Genomic DNA, 17,471 nt, shown 5'->3' with positions numbered 1-17,471 from the left:
ATAAGCAACATTCAAATTACACATCTTAATGACCATGAAGGGAAATCTATGGAAGCCCGTTTCCGCCAGGGAGTAAAAAAAAACGCGCTATGGTATCTCATTGTATGTCCTTTTTACTTAAAAAAGGTCTTCTTTAGCTCAGCTGGCAAGACCTGGGTTCGAGCCAATGCAGTGAGGCACGAACTAGGGTGGGAGCTGCGAGGGCACAAGCCCTAGAACCCGAATCCATTACAATAACAAAAGGACAGACATTGAAATATGGGCTATTTCGAAGTCGCAAATGTGAGATATAAAGTCGGAATTCTGAGTTACTAAATCGCAATTCTGAGTTGCTAAGTCGGAATTCTGAGAAACCATAGAGGTTTTTTTTGCTTACTGGCGGAAACGGGCTTCCATAGAAATCCGGGTTGTGAATAACAACTGTCACTACACACGATTGAGATCTTGAGGCTGGCACCTAAGACCACTCAGCCATCCTGACAAGCAGTGGAGGATGCCCGTTGCTTTGTTAAAGGATTATTAACTACTTTTCTTTTCTTATTACAGAGATTTCTACATTGCAAGACAATTGACGATTTAGATAAAGGTATATCGTGGTACGCAAACCAGGCACGGAGAGAGCTTGAACCCGCGCTCTTCGGTTTATGAGACCGATGCCTTACCACTTGACCACCGCGCACACAGTTTAGTTTTTTTCCCATCAAGGCTAATACATTTTGAAAAAAAAAATCTGTGCACAAATTGCAATGGCAGGAGAAGTAAAACAAATATGATTATGATGTACAGTAATTGTTCACTTAGTGAAATACTCACTTTTTTGGACCACTGAATATAGTTCTTCTGTGGAGCTGGCTTCAGACTCTGCTTATAGCGCCCGTCAAATAAAATAGATATTTAATTTGTACAGGAAGACGCATTCCGAAATGTATCTCTGCAGTTTTAGAAAACGCACAAACCGTATTCTAATTGCAGACTGCAGATCTGTGCAGCAATCGTACTACATTTCACTGTGATTCTGAAATACGTCTAGCAAACATATTCAGGTTTCCTTGAACTTTTAATAAAAAACGACTTCGCTTTCAATCTCTGATGTCACTGTAAACATCGGACGTGATGTTCCGCAGATGTGCAGTGTGTGCCTTCTTGTCTTATTCAAGTTTACTGGATTTTTGAAACGAAAATACAAACTGGACAGTTTCAGACACATGAAGACTCATAAATGTCACTACAAATGACAAATTTGTAGTGTAAATCCGCCGGGCTGATTTACGTGTCTGACCATCTCTCTCCTCCCTCTTTTGCAGTGAGCACTATTTTTTCATTTTCTTCCCTTGTAGTTTCCTCGCTCTTTTGCTGTCCCTTTCTCCCACGGAGAGACGGAAAACGTGCCGAAATCGTTTTCACCCTGTGTTTGTGCAACGTCAGTGTGTGAAGGGAAAGCAGTCTCCGCGGCTCCAGTGGTGCAATCGGTCAGCGCGCGGTACTTATACAGCAGTGCACAGCGGAGTCATGCCGAGGTTGTGAGTTCGAGCCTCACCTGGAGCAGCGTGTCCTGTCTTTAGCTACTGAAAGCAACTGTCCACTTTAGATACTGCTACTTATAGGTCGTCCTTAACACTTTATCTAACGGGATTGTAGCCTGTTAGGTATTTGCTGGAAATCTGGTCTAAATTCTGTTCTGTCCTCCTTATCCTGTTTCTGTTTATCCTGTTTCTCTTCCTCTGACCCTCTAGAGGACAAAATACAGTTACTTGACAATGCTCTTTTATCTACCCTCGACATCTTTGCTCCTTTAAAAACTTGAACCATCTCCTTCTCTCGCCCTGCCCCCTGGTACAATGACCATCTGCGTTTCATGAAGGCAGCCTCTCGCAAACTTGAGCGTAGGTGGCGTCTTTCCGGCCTAAATGTACATTATCAGGCCTGGAGAGATTACTTATCTGATTATAAGGTTACTATAGAGTCTGCTAGATCCACCTACTTCTCTCACATCATTGAAAATCACCAAAACAATCCCAGACATCTTTTCTCCACCATCAACAGACTGCTCAAGCCAAACTGCCCCACCACATTACTTGCCTCATCACAACTTTGCAACACATTCTTAGATTTCTTTAGTTCTAAGATTGACAACATCCGGCATCACATTCTCTCCACTACGGATATAATTTCCACACCTCCTCCCTCCTCATCCAACTTCTCTGGTTCCCGTCTCTCCAGCTTCTCTCTTCTTGACTCAGCATCCCTAAACAAACTAGTTACGCGCATGAAACCCACCACATCTATTTTAGATCCCATTCCCACCACTTTATTCCAGTCCTGTTTCTCTTCTCTCTGTCCCATTGTCCTCAATATAATACATGAATCCTTGAGCACCGGCATTGTACCAACGGTCCTCAAAACTGCTGCTATTACCCCAGTGCCAAAGAAGCCTAACATGGCTCTCGACAATCTTAACAACTTTCGCCCCATCTCCAACTTACCCTTTCTCTCTAAAATTCTAGAACGTGCTGTCACACTTCAGTTACATAACCACCTCATGACAAACAACCTTTTCGAACCCCTACAATCTGGCTTCCGTCAACTTCACAGCACAGAAACCGCCCTAGTCAAAGTCACCAACGATCTCCTAATAGCTTCTGATTCTGGTTCTCTTTCCATACTCATCCTTCTTGATCTCAGTGCTGCCTTTGACACTGTTGACCATAACATCTTGCTTTCTCGTCTCGAGACTGTGTTTGGAGTCTCTGACACTGCCCTCAAATGGTTTAAGTCTTACCTCACTGATCACTGTCACTTTGTCTCTCTCAATGGGTACAGGTCTGAAATTGGTCTTGTCAAGTCTGGTGTCCCTCAGGGCTCAATACTGGGCCCCTTGCTCTTCAGCATTTACATGTTCCCACTTGGTCAGCTTTTAAGATCACATGGCCTCAGCTTTCATTTTTACGCTGACGATACTCAAATATACATCCATACCAAACCCGACACTGATGTGGCTGTCTCTATTCTATCTAATTGCATCTCTGACATAAAAATTTGGATGACTCATAACTTCCTTCATCTTAACTGTGACAAGACTGAAGTCATGCTTATTGGTACCCCCCATCAACTTCGTAAAGCCAGTCCTGTAACCCTGTCTGTAGATGGCTCTGTACTTGAGCTCCAATCAAAATTGAAAAACCTTGGGGTTATATTCGATTCTGGCTTAACATTCGACCCACATGTACAGCATACTGTCAAAACATCTTTTTTTCACCTTAGAAATATCGCAAGACTACGCCCTATGCTATCATTAACTGTGGCTGAAAAGCTGATCAACATATTTGTATTCTCTCGAATTGACTACTGCAATGCTCTGCTCCCTGGGGTATCTAAATCTACTCTGAACAAGCTGCAGTATGTCCAAAATTCAGCAGCCAGAATCCTGACCAGATCTAGTGCAAGTGTTCACATTACTCCTATCCTGGAGTCCTTGCACTGGCTTCCGGTCAAATTCCGCGTAGACTTTAAAATCCTCATGCTCACCTACAAGGCTTTACATGGTTTGGCACCTCAATACCTGTCTGAACTTTTATCGCCCTACTCCCCACCTCGCAACCTCCGCTCTTCAAATTCTGCCCTCCTTACTGTCCCCCAAGCCCGTCTACATTGTATGGGCGACAGGGCCTTCTCCTGCTATGCCCCCAAGCTCTGGAACTCCTTGCCCAAGGATATTAGAGAGTCACCTTCTCTAAACTCCTTCAAATCCATACTCAAAACCCTCCTTTTCAGAAAAGCCTTTACTTAACTGGTTCCATTCTTCACCCCTCTGCTCTTCTTAATACCATCTTCCACGGTCTCCTCTATTGTTATTGTTGTATTGTTGTAATTATAATTGTGTCCTGTCTTGTGAAATTTTCTTATTTATTGTTGTAGTCTTCTTATTTATTGTTATTGTCATCCTGTAAAGCGCTTTGAGAAGCCACCTTTAAAGGCGCTATATAAAATAAAGTTTATTATTATTATTATTATTATTATTATTATAAATTAACATCAAAGGAACAGGTAAAGGTTTATTCCACGTCACACCCGAAGAAGGTTCCATGTTGTGTTTCCTTCTCCTTTCAGCATGGAATAAACCTATACTTTTTCCTTTGCAGCTGACGCAGGTCACTACTTAAATTCCCATCAGCTGTGGACCCCCAGCTGATCTCTACACAGATAGATGAGAGATATCTTCTTAGATGAGAGGTCTACTGGGACTAAGGGAGCATGATGGGGTACCAAAGACTTGAAAAAGCTCTCGCATTAGATTCTGTTTTTGTTGTTTCCCAGATTTGTTTTTAATGTTCTTTTTGTTTTGAAGTTGTTCCTTTAAGTATTTTTTTTATTTTATTTTCTGTAGTCGTTAGACTACTACAGTGATTTACCTAGGTTCCCGGAAGGCTTCTCGCATCGTGGTGGTTGTGTTTTTGGGTTACAAGTATTTTTTTTCTATTGATAGGACCCCACGCATTACTGTGGGACTAGTTAACTTAAGTTCTTACATTGTACCTGAAATTACCACATAAACTACTACTCTGTTTTTGTTTTTTTTTAAATAAAGGCACAAATGATGTTTTTTTTTCTTGCAGCTGATTGGCAATGACACTACAACGGGTCATTGCAACGAACGTGGCTGCTGAAATTTGTCAGCAGCTCCATACTAAACCTGTTCTCAATTGCAACAAACCTAAAATAACATATGCTGCCCATTAGATGTAACCGATGTAGGAGACTAACTTAAACCACCTCTTCACAGGGTTTATGTAGCTCAGTAGAGGAACAGTCGATCGCATTTGAACTGTTCTGAATGTAGTGGAAATAATATAGTCACAAGGTAACGAACATACGCACCACTCGCTTGAAATATTTACTGTAGCTAAAATTGTTTTCTAGACACCACAACTATTCACAATGAATTTGATGAATACATGTCTTTATTAATAAAAGTGTAATTTATTAATAATTTAGATTAATGTATATCTTTATTAGTAGCTGTATTACCGGTAATGCATGTACAGTCCTTAATATGGGATAGTGAACTTTCAGGTATCTTGGGGAGGTAAGAAAACTGAAATGAAGGAAATACATATTTAAAGGCGGCATAAGTCTTAAATGTGTTCTGTTACATCTGGGTGTTAACTGAATAGATTGTGATTTGACACATGTCTTTCTCAGGAGACAGCAGAAAAATTGGGGAATTTGCAGGTACAGAAAATAACTTGAACTGAACAGGCAAATGTAAGGTTATGTTAAAGAAAAAAAAACGTTGTCACCTTTTTCAACATGATTATTTAAGACAGTTTATCGGAACCGTATCTCTCCTCCATTCTGTGGCTGTGGTCCAACAGTAACGGTGGTGAAACAAGCAGAATGTGCAGAAAGAATTGGAGACGTAACGGGAGACTCATCCAGTCGATAGAAGGGTTGTGTACGCTGAGAAGTGTAGTTTAAAAGCTTAACAAGCCAGGGAGGAGTCAAACCTACAATCTTCTAAAATGTATTTCCTGTCTTAGAAATGCTCTGTGCGGTATGTCTTGCACAACGTGGACTGCAGATCTGTGATATTGTTGAATTCGAGGGATCCAGCAATCATACTGGATTTGACTGGGATTCTGAATTGTCTCTTGCAAAGGTATTTGGGTTTGCTTGAACATTTAATAAATAAGTGATCTGAGACTTCCTAGCTTCCAGTCTATAATCTCACTGTAACTAAACTAGGAGGTGATGTTTCGCAGATGTGCAGTGTGCCTTTACGCTTGGCATGTTCAAGACTACTCGTTGCGTGTGCTCCTCACTGCGTGTCCTGTACTGTATTGTGATTTCGTTGAGATTATCTACGAGGAGTACAGCGACTAGAACGCCTTGAACCTTTTTTTCGGTATATAAAAGAAAACGCTAAAGCACATACAAAGTAACTAACATTTCCTATATGTAAGTTTTCTGATTATATCTCTACTTTACTTAAATACCTTAGTGACAGGCGATTCTTTCCGATATTTGTTCCGGCGCGGTTATTGATCCCATACTAAAGATTATTTTTATAAAGAACATGTCACCTGCAAACTGGTATCGAGAAAGTTTTATAATATTACTTTTTATTTAAAAAAGTAAATTTATCATAACCTATATGATTTCTTACCAGCGTGGAGCTCGAATTCACAACCCCGAGATTAAGTGTTTGGTACTAGCTGCGCCACAGAAAAAAATGAAATCTCTTATTTACATTAAATACTGCGGCTCCTGACCTTTTCTTCTCGTCAGAGAAGAGGTCGGTCTGGTCTCCAGATTATCAACTATAAAATCAGACCGTGCTCCTTTGTAAAGCAGTGTTGGTTCACATTGCTTATATGGGGCAACACATCAACTCGATGATCGCTCGCTGTACACGCATGCCCCCCCTTCACTGAAATAACATAGACGAAGGAAACTCTCTTGTCTTGGGCTGCTGTCACCCGGATTCAAAGCGCGTGTAGTGCGGTCACAGCACAAAGTACTGACCACTATACCATCGCGGCGAGCTGGGACAGACTATCCTAAATTTTATTCAAATGCTCACAGTGTCTTTAATCTGATGGATTCATATACCGTGCTCATGAGAAAGTCACAAACCTGTCATCTACACACTGTTCCCAGAGCTGGATAAGTTATTCCAGATTCTACAGCTCTCTAGCAATAGTGGAAATCAGGCTACAGGAATGGAGAAATTCTCTTCAAAATGTGGAAATATATTCCCGAGACGAGTCCTTTCTCAAAGGTCAACTCTGCTTGTAAATCACCCCTCCCCACATCGCACGGTGTAGAGGTTATAACCTTCTATTAACACACCAAAGGGCTTCAGTGAGAAAGCGGGCAGAAACAAAGCGATCTCTTTCATTTTTACGTCTTGCACGCCTGACGGGGTTTTACGGTGCTCTTTTCTACACTGAACTGATCATTTGGACATCGTAAGGGAAGAGAGACACATTTCTATGTAATCAGGAAACCAGGAATCCCAACCGTTAGCCCGTTAGTGCCACAGAGAAAAAAAAACGTTTCAACGAGATAAAATTGCAGGATAAACACATTTTTTTTCTTTTTCGTAGCGTTTGTGTTTTGTTTGATTTAGCGAATTTTATACACTTTATTTCTGACACATGACTTAAAAGGCTGGTAGAGTATATTTAATACAAGAGCGCTGAACAACAATTTTCATCTACCGTATTGTAATGTTTTTTATAAAAAAACAACAAGTTAAATGGATATATAGTAAATGTTTTTTTTCATATAATAGTGTTTATGGTCTGAAAAACATCATTCATTATTTAACGGACATTTGGTATAATTAAAAAAAAATACTCATTCACGAATGTTAAATTTTTTTACAATAACGTGTTCTATTGTGATCTTGCGCCCCGTGCAGCAATATCACCAGACAGTTTAATTGTCTTAGTTCAGGTGGGTAGCTGCGCCAGCATGCGTAGGCTGCAAAGGAACAAGTAAAAGGTTTATTCCATGCTGAAAAAAAAAAGAAGAAAGAGAACACAACGTTTCGGCCGTGGAGCCTTCTTCAGGTGTGAGAGAGACAGGGCAGTAGACAAAGGTAAAGTAGCGGGAGAACAAAGGTTGGGAGGGAGGAGGAGTGAGAGGCGGGAGCAGGGGACAGAAAGAGAGGCCAATCAAGAGGTGTGAAGTCAGAATTGGTGCAGAGAGGTATGAAATGAAACTTCCAATGAATGGAGAAAATTTGAAAAGAACAGTAGTCTGTCGTTAAGGGAAGGGAGAATGTGTGATCCTAGCTGCAGAATAATTTTAGTTTCGGTGGTCTTTCTGATGTATGAGTTTGGAAAACCGTCTTTGCAAACACTGGTGCCCGGCTAGCTCAGTCAGTAGAGCATGTGACTCTTTAGCTCAGGGGTGTGGGTTTAAACCCCATGTTGGGCAGTGTCCATCTCCTTATTAACAAAGTTTCCTGCTCATCCTTGACCCTCTTACACCTCGATGGTACTGAGCACGGTTTTCCAAACTCATACATCAGAAAGGCCACTGAAACTAAAATTATTCTGCAGCTAGGATCACACATTCTCCCTTCACTTAATGACAGACTACTGTTCTTTTAAATTTTCTCCATTCATTGGAAGTGAAGAGAACAGAACTTAAGCTATTATTTATATAAATGTAGCCTGAGGCTTTTATGTGTTCTATAAAATCGAGGAGTCAACTGGATAGATTTGTTAAATATTTTAGTGATGGGTCTCCGTATTTGTGGTTATTGGAGGAAAGCAGGGATGAGGAGGAAATAGGTGGCACCCAAGTATGTTAAAGGAAAAAACTCAGCATCTTAAGTGATTTATGATGGTTTACAGTCCCTTTTCTGTCCTGTGGCTGTGATCCAATGACTGTGTTGAAACAGCCAGGGTTGTGCTAGCTCTTGATGGACTGGTATGCAAACCAAATGACAGACAAGCAAAGCGTTGTTTTACAATTCTGAAAGCTCGTTCAATGTGGCTCCTTGTGTTTTTATGACTCCTGTTATAGTGCTGGTCTTGTAATGTTGTTGGATTGTGCGCAGGTGTCAGAAGATACCGTCATAAAGGATAGGCACGACTTGGCAAAACAACACGCCAGCAAGCACTTCCCCACTTTGAAAGGAAGATGTTGGAACTGATTAAAGAGCTTAATCTGAACTGACACAGGAGAGAGAGAGAAAATCAAAGTTCTGAAAAGTAAGGACAAGGCACACCCTGCTAAAGAAATGTATTGCCTTAAAAAAATGCTTAGAAGGTCAGAGGAACAATTGTTGTGTTGTTTTTTTTTGCTCAAGTATTTTTATAAGTTTAATTTCCAGTTCTGTTAAAAATAAAACTTAACTTTACTGATTATTAGTCGGTGTCTTTTGTAACGATTTAGCTGTAATGATGTCTGCTTATTCATCTGGAGTGTTAAACAAAATTAATTCTGCAATAATACCGTAGTGTTTAATTTCAAATGCACAGCTGCTGTTCTCATTTGTTTCATGACTAATTACAATTGGGTATCTCATTAATAACTATGTAGCCTCATCAGGTGAATTGTCGACTAAATGCAATTCTTAAATTAAAAACTAACTGATTTGTCAGGAAATTTCGTTTGAATATAAATGAAACAGAAAAGTAATTGTATATTAATGTGGCCTACATATTATTCTACTAATCAGAAGTGTTCTGATGTACAGTCCTCTCCAGTTCGGGCTAATTAGTACAACAAGGCCGAGCCCTTGGAACCGGATTAAGCACAAGTTGAGCTGAGCTCCAACTTTGTTCCACATGTTTTTTGCTGCAATTGAACTTGGAGCGGGAGATGATCTCCAGAATGTACCATACTAACTTAGTACGCGGCTGTGTTTTAACTCGGGAAGTCCATTGCATTTGACCCTATGGGTTTATATACATGGGTTTCTCTGCATACACTACCATAAGGGAGGAATGGTGAGATAGAGGGAGGGCACCAGTTTGGTTTATCAAGAATTCACCAAACTGAGTAGAACTACTCAGTTCTCACAAAGTCTAGGCTAGGTGTTACACCCCACTGTGTTTATGTAGATTAGACAGTTCTACTTGGGGAGGGGAAGGAACTTTCAGTTTTCTGGTGTCATTGTTACCGTAAATTCTCCTATAATACGGCAAGCAAAATAATAGTATCCGGAATTTCCGCAAGGTGGAGCTAATAAAGCTCAACCTCTCATGTTTGAGCTGTCGCCATCAAAGTCTTTAACGAAGATATTACTAATAGTAGTAATAATGAATGACCTTGGACGAGCTGTAAGTGTAAACTCAAAGTATTGCCCTGGTCAACATTCTTTTTTTCATTGACCCTCTTTGTAAAAGTAACACCACAGCATTTCGCAATCATGCATTTGTTTCCAATCATGCAAAGTACAGTAATTTTTGAGAATCAATTCACCATGCCTTTCACATGCTCATAAAAGAGATTGATTTAGGAACATAAACATATTACCGTATGCAAACTGTACTGTATACAGTATGTATATGTATATTTAATGTCTTAACTGTGCCCTTTAAGTATTGAATATTTATATGGAATTTTACCACTGAAGGGAAATCTTAGTGCCTGAGCATAAAAAGAATAGGAGCATACTGCAACGCGTGTGAAGGCCATAAACGATATTAATTTTGGAACTTAAACATACAGTATATGGCTGGTCTCGGTACTTTAAAGAAAACATACACACCAGTATTCCATTTCTCCCTAAACATTTTAAGCATCGAAGTCTTTAACTAACGTGATACCGGAGTCAACAAGCATACTTTTAGAATTTGATTAAAAGGGAATATAATATGGAATCGCGTACCTCAAGAAATTAATAACGATATGATTATAGTCGTGTACTGCGACAGGGCTGTGTAGGGCTGTTTCGCCTCTCTCTTCATGCGACTTCCCTTGTAGCCCACTGGTCTACGTGCCCGATTACCAACTCACAGGTTGTGTGTTCAAATCCAGCTGGTGCTGGACTTTTCTTTTAACAAACATTTCTTCGAAAAAATAGAATAGCAATATTATGGACAATCAATTGACTTTTATATTTCAAAATATCACAACATGATCGATTCTAAGTCATTTTTGATAACAATGAATAGTCACCTTCTTCCCTTCTGACAACGGTCCCTGCTTCTGCTTCCTGCTTCTATTGTGTGTGTGTGTAATAGAGTAAATTTTTATAGAGAAATGGAGGCTGGACAGTATGCGTTACAACATAAACATTTATATTGATTTAAATCGTGTTTTGATTTAAATCGCAAACGCATGTTTAATTATATGTGTTTTTGTAATCATAATCAGACTAATGCAACATAAATTGATACAGTATCTTTGTCTTCTAAGTATCTTAATAAACTTTCAGCATAGCTTTCTACCCGTTTAGATTTATTTTTCTTGGGATTTTGGAAGGATTAGATTGTAATCGTTTTTATTTTTCAAATACGTTTTAGAAAAGTGTAATCTATACCTGCCCAGACTGTACGCCTTCCTAAACCCCGCCCTGACCACTTTCACTCCTGTCCTGCTCTTCCCCGCGCACCCCAGCCGGGCACTCTTCGGCCTCTGCCCGGGACGAATGTATATTTTGATCTTTACACCCGGCATGGCACCGAGGGAGTGTCTGCATTTATAACTTAGTTTTTAAAATTAGTCAAGCAATATGAAGCATCTCCTTTTACTTTTAAGTCCCTTAAATACATTGAGCACAGCTTTCTCACCACTTAAGATTACTTTTTGATACCATCCTTACACAAAGCAGAAACTTTCCGATGACATACAGAACAAGTGGAAAGATTACAGATTTTAATCGTCTTTAATTTTGTTACGTTATACGTTTTAGGAACATTTCATCTAAACAAACACCATAAAACTATTCTCGATTGTATTTCTGAATGTTATGTTACATCTACAGTAGTTCACTGCTTTAAATACATTGAATTAAGAAAGTTAGATGTGGCACTTTAGATCTTTTTTTCTGAACCAGGGAAAACCTGATCATGTTTCTCTATAACAATAATAAAAAACATTATTTTACATATCACCTTTAAAAGTGGCATCTCATAGCAAAAAAGTAGATGGGAAAAACAGTTAAAAGGGACCAAAGTAAATACCAGACAAACGCAAACGCGTTTTTAATAAAAAAGCTTTTATTCATCCAGCAGAGAGAGACACACACACACAGGTTTCCATTGACAAAAGTAATTGTTTCTTTACATTCCTCTTGTCTAACAGGAATGTTTTGTTTGTAGACAGACTGTTAGACGAGAGGAAAAGAGCACCTCCTTCTACAAAGCATTTCGTTGATCCGATCACGAATTATTTTCCAGTCGCACAAAGTAAGGGTTGAGAATCTCCGATTCACCATGCTACTAATGGTTTCCCGGAGATTGCAAGGAAAGGCACTTTTGCCTCTGGACCCATCGAAATTTACAGACGTGGTCCACCCCCAGTAAATTTCAAAAGTCACAAGATTTCGAAACATGAGGGCGGTGTAGCGGTCGGCTCTTGCTTTCCCGTCTATGCCGATGCACTGCAAGTACAACCCCCCCTCCATCTCCTGAGTGATGGGTAGCAGTTGGACATCTGGGAGAATTATTCGTCCCACTGGCGTCTGTGAATTCCGCTGTGCTTCCTGGGGGGAGATAGACGGCGGGGACAGCATCAACCAATTCCCATGCGGTGGTGAACGGAGAGGCCGGGATGGAGTGTCCTGAGGCGGTGTGTGCTCTGCGGGGGGCAGAGCTTCCGCCAGGCATTGCAACCTGCGTGGCGGGGAGAGGCACTTTTCGGGAGACAGCTGCTCAACTGTTTGACTGCTGGAACATACTGTCTCCTTCCTCTGCATTTTCAGGAGTGTCTCTAGCCTCCCAGTCCTCCCCAGTAATGCATAGTACTGCTCCTACTGCTGACGAAATGTCTCCACACAGATGCTGCTTCTACAGGTTGGCACCCTGGCCAGTGGCCGAGAGCAGAGACCCACGGCCTGTGCCAAAATAACATAATTCATGTAAGAAATGAAGTCACACAGTAGTATTCATCAGTCGCGGAACAGAAGTCAAAATAAACTTTTCTTTTTTTCCGTCTTACCGCTTTCTTTTTTACTGTCCTGGTGGTAGATCGTTTCGCCCGTGCGGTGTTTTCTTGAAGAACAGGCTACGAAGAAATAATTATAATTGAATTTAAAATTCAAAACGGCAATAATACCTTGTAATATACGCTGTAATCACGTATTTCAGATGAAGTCTGCTGTATTTGCTTACCCTTCGCTCTTTGGAAGCTGGGGCGGCAGAAGCACCCCGTCTCTTCCCGTAAAAGGTCTTGGTCTCCATATTGTACTATGGTCGCTGTAGTGCAGGTTCGCAGTTTTTTTTTTTGTGATGGGAGCTCACCCAATCCCTTTGTGTATTTATGCTATATTCACATGTACAGCTAGAATGTTCATTGTCTTCCAATGAAAGGCGGGTGCCTTTTGCCGAAGTCGGGAGACATTAGAGGCTTGCCACACCCGGACTGTTAAACCACCGCATTAGCACGTCAAAGCCCATTGAGGACCCGGGCGCAATAATTGTTTTGTCCCTTGATTTACTGATCTGCATTAATTATGGAAATCGAGTTCCTGCTCTTTGCAGACGACCTGGTCCCGCTGTCGCCCACAGAACAGAGGCTGCGCCAGAACCTGGCGCTGCTGGAGCAGCACTGTCAGACCTGGGCGGCGACAGTCAATCTGGACAAGACCAGAGTTATGGTTTTCCAGAAAAAAAGCCAGACCTCAGGGAAACAGGTACAAATTCACACTTAACAACACATTAACACCTAACAACGGGAGCAGGGACGAATAAGGCCAGTACCCACTATTGTTAAACATACAGAAAAGAATATTAAAGTATTGAATATTAGTATTGGCTTTAGTATTAGCCATACAGAACATTAAAGTGCCCCTTTTCCATTCAGCAGGTGCCTGAGCCGCTGTGTCCTATCTTCTGACAGTCACCGTTGTGAATGTCTGTAGAGTGTATCTTATTTTTAGTACTAAAATAAATACTTAGTACTTTAGTACTAAGTACTAAAATACTAGTACCGAGGGAGCGTCTGCATTTATAACTTCGTTTTTAAAATTAGTCAAGCAATATGAAGCATCTCCTTTTACTTTTAAGTCCCTTAAATACATTGAGCACAGCTACTCACCACTTAAGATTGCTTTTTGATACCATCCTTACACAAAGCAGAAACTTTCCGATGACATACAGTACAAGTGGAAAGATTACAGATTTTAATCGTCTTTAATTTTGTTACGTTATACGTTTTAGGAACGTTTCATCTAAACAAACACCACAAAACTATTCTCGATTGTATTTCTGAATGTTATGTTACACCTACAGTAGTTTACTGCTTTAAATACATCGAATTAAGAAAGTTATGTGTAGGACTTTAGATCTTTTTTTCTGAAGCAAGGAAAATCTAATCATGTTTCTCTATAACAATAATAAAAAACTTTATTTTTCATATCACCTTTAAAAGTGGCATCTCAAAGCAATACTGTAGATCGAAAAACAGTTAAAAGGGACCAAAGTAAATACCAGACAAACACAAACGCGTTTTTAATAAAATGCTTTTATTCATTCAGCAGAGAGTGAGAGGGACATCCAGCAGAGAGAGACACACACACCGGTTTCCATTGACAAAATTGTTTTTTTTCAATTCCTCTTGTCAAACAGGAATGTTTTGTTTGTGGACAGACTGTTAGACTAGAGGAAAAGAGCGCCTCCTTCAACGAAGCATTCGTTGATCCGATCACTAATTCTTTTCCAGTCGCACGAAGTAAGGGTTGTAAAGCGCGAAGTAAAGCGCTGATTCTTATGGAATGTGTTCCGCCGGGGATTCAAAAAAATTATTTGACAAATTTTTTTTTTCAATTCCTCTTGTCTAACAGGAATGTTTTGTTTGTGGACAGACTGTCCACAAACGTGAGACTGTCTTTCTCAGACTTACATTCCCGAATGTCCCCCGCCCCGGTCAACAATCCTAGGAAGAACACGAAACAGCCTGTTAATAAAATTTTTACAATTTTGTTCGGTCAGTTCTTCCTCCCAGAATTTACAGATTGCATCGATCAGTTCCTGCTTTGTGACGGGCTTAGCAGTTTTCCGAACGTAGTCTTTCAACGAATGCCAAACCATCTCTATCAGATTTAGATCTGGGGATTCGGCTGGAGTTTTCACCCAGTTCACTCCTTCTGCTATAAGCCTCGCCCTTGCTGCTGTGTGTTTCGGATCGTTGTCTTGAAAGAGACGGTGCCTTGATCCAAACTGCTCCCTGATATATGGGGCAGCATGCTGTGTGACCACAACTTCCTCGAAGAATACACGGTCCATAATTCCATCGAAAATAAGAAGTGGTCCCGGGCCTCTTCTAGATATACCCCCCCAGACGTGAGCCTTCAGTGGATGTTTGGGCTTTGGCTTGTCCACATATCTCCCCTTTTTGCAAAATGCCATTGTTGAAAAGTGTTCCAGAGCCACTGTTGTTTCGTCGGTGAAAAGTACATCCTGAAATGTCTCCCCCTGTTCAATCCATTGGAGCGCTTGCTTGAGTCTTTCCTCTTTGATTTTTTGCCTTATCATGGGGCATGTGTTAGTTTTTCTGTATCTCCATCCAAGCCTCCTGCGTACTCTTCTTATCGATGTCGGGCTAATGTTCGCACCGAGGTCAGCCCATAGCCGTCTTTGGACTTGCATCGCCGGTAGTTCATCATTTTCATCAGTCAGTTTGTCGACAGCTCGCACAATAAGACTTGAAAAAAAAGAGATCAGCAGTTAGTTTTAAAAATAATGTGCGTAGTTGTATTTACATGCAAGAAAGGTATTTTTAAAAATTTATTTACCTTTGAATCGTCCTCGGTTTAGATTCTCTTTGCCTCCTCTCCCCTTTATAATGCCATCTCACTGTGCTTTCAGAAACGAAGATGTCCAATCGAAGCCAACTGCTGTACAATGTCCCGTGTTGACTTCCCGTTTCTTTTCATCTTCATTATTTGGTGTGAGAGAGTCTTCGTGATTTTAGTCATTGTCCGTCCCCTTACCAAAGCGATACAGTGGTGCAGCTTGAATTCTGTACCTATATACTGTATGGTATGGTACAGATAAAACTTACACCATACCGATGAGCTAATGCCAGGGAAAGACAGTCCTATTTTATTTAAAACACAATACGCCAGGAAATGTGTCTGATGCATTAGCAAGTTAAAACAATTGGGTCGAAAATCTGGGCGTAACACCATTTCCTTTTTCTGATCATTCGCTTTCTGGATACACATTTCACCTGTCCTGTTCTTTGTTTTCCTGGTTTGCTGATTATGCCTGCTGTGGTCCACTCCTACCCTCACACCTAAAGAATACTATTTTAAATTTCTTGGCGCAGTTCATTAACCCTTGTATGTGCTGTCCGCGCCCAAATGCAATTTAAAAAAAGTAAAAAACCGCGCTCAAAATGCAATTTAGAGCTTAATAAGATACACTCCACAGGCATTCACAACAGCAACATATGAAACGTTTATTTTTTAATCGCTGTCTAAGGAAATCTCAGTATAACTTTGTTCATGAACAAACAGTGGCATGTTACATTATTATTAGTTTTTTTGTTAACAAGGCTCGCCAGCTAATGTGAATTGAAACCTGTCTTGCTAGCTTTTAAAGTCGTGCATGTGTAAACGACAATTGAAATAGAGAAAAAAGACCTGACTGACAAGCCGATACATACTCTTAGAGTTTGATTAATAGGGAATATAATACAAAAATATAGTACTAAAAAAGGTACTACCAATTTTAAAGGTGATTTTACTTTTAAATAAAAATTTGAATCCCCTGCGGAACACATTCCATAAGAATCAGCGGTTTTACAGTACATATCGCCTTTAAAGGTGGCTTCTCAAAACGCTTTACAGGATAAAAACAACCAGAACAGCAACAACAACAATATTGTATTTCATTGCACTTTAAAAACCAAGTAATAACTTAACTATACGTGCAAACGTTTCATATGTTGCTGTTGTGAATGCCTGTGGAGTGTATCTTATTTGCCTTGAGTCCTGGTTATCTCTCTCCCCCTTCCCCCCTCTCTCCCTCAATTCAATTCAATTCAAGGTGTTTTATTTGCATGACAGATGGGTACAATCAGTGTTGGGTATGTATATTTTGATATTTACACCCGGCGCGGCACCGAGGGAGCGTCTGCATTTATAACTTTGTTTTTAAAATTAGTCAAGCAATATGAAGCATCTCCTTTTACTTTTAAGTCCCTTAAATACATTGAGCACAGCTTTCTCACCACTTAAGATTGCTTTTCGATACCATCCTTACACAAAGCAGAAACTTTCCGATGACTCACAGTACAAGTGGAAAGATTACAGATTTTAATAGTATTTTATAGTACTAAACTAGCGCTTCGTAGAAGGAGGCGCTCTTTTCCTCTAGTCTAACAGTCTGTCCACAAACAAAACATTCCTGTTAGACAAGAGGAATTGAAAAAAAAAACAATTTTGTCAATGAAAACCAGTGTGTGTGTCTCTCTCTGCTGGATGTCCCTGTCACTCTCTGCTGAATGAATAAAATAATTTTATTGAAAACGCGTTTGCGATTGTCTGGTATTTACCTTGGTCCCTTTTAACTGTTTTTACAGTCTACAGTATTGCTTTGAGACGCCACTTTTAAAGGTGATATGTAAAATAATTTTTTTTATTATTGTTATGGAGAAACATGATCAGATTTTCCCTGGTTCAGAAAAAAAGATCTAAAGTGCTACATCTAACTTTCTTAATTCGATGTATTTAAAACAGTGAACTACTGCAGGTGTAACATAACATTCAGAAATACAATCGAGAATAGTTTTGTGGTGTTTGTTTAGATGAAACGTTCCTAAAACGTATAACGTAACAAAAT

General features: G+C 40.1%; 1 non-coding gene across 1 annotated transcript; it reads left to right on the top strand.

The window, feature by feature from the left end:
* The first annotated feature begins 1,451 nt into the window (after positions 1-1,451).
* On the top strand, positions 1,452-1,545 carry trnai-uau (transfer RNA isoleucine (anticodon UAU)). Its single transcript has 2 exons — positions 1,452-1,489; positions 1,510-1,545. It is a non-coding gene; the product is annotated as a tRNA-Ile (tRNA).
* Positions 1,546-17,471: the final 15,926 nt, after the last annotated feature.

The sequence above is a fragment of the Lepisosteus platostomus genome, chromosome 5 (genome assembly GCF_059453375.1).
Source record: "Lepisosteus platostomus isolate fLepPlt1 chromosome 5, fLepPlt1.hap1, whole genome shotgun sequence".
In the NCBI taxonomy this organism is placed as follows: Eukaryota; Metazoa; Chordata; class Actinopteri; order Semionotiformes; family Lepisosteidae; genus Lepisosteus; species Lepisosteus platostomus.
The sequence above is the reverse complement of the archived record's forward strand: the minus strand, read 5'-3'. Positions and strand labels throughout refer to the sequence as shown.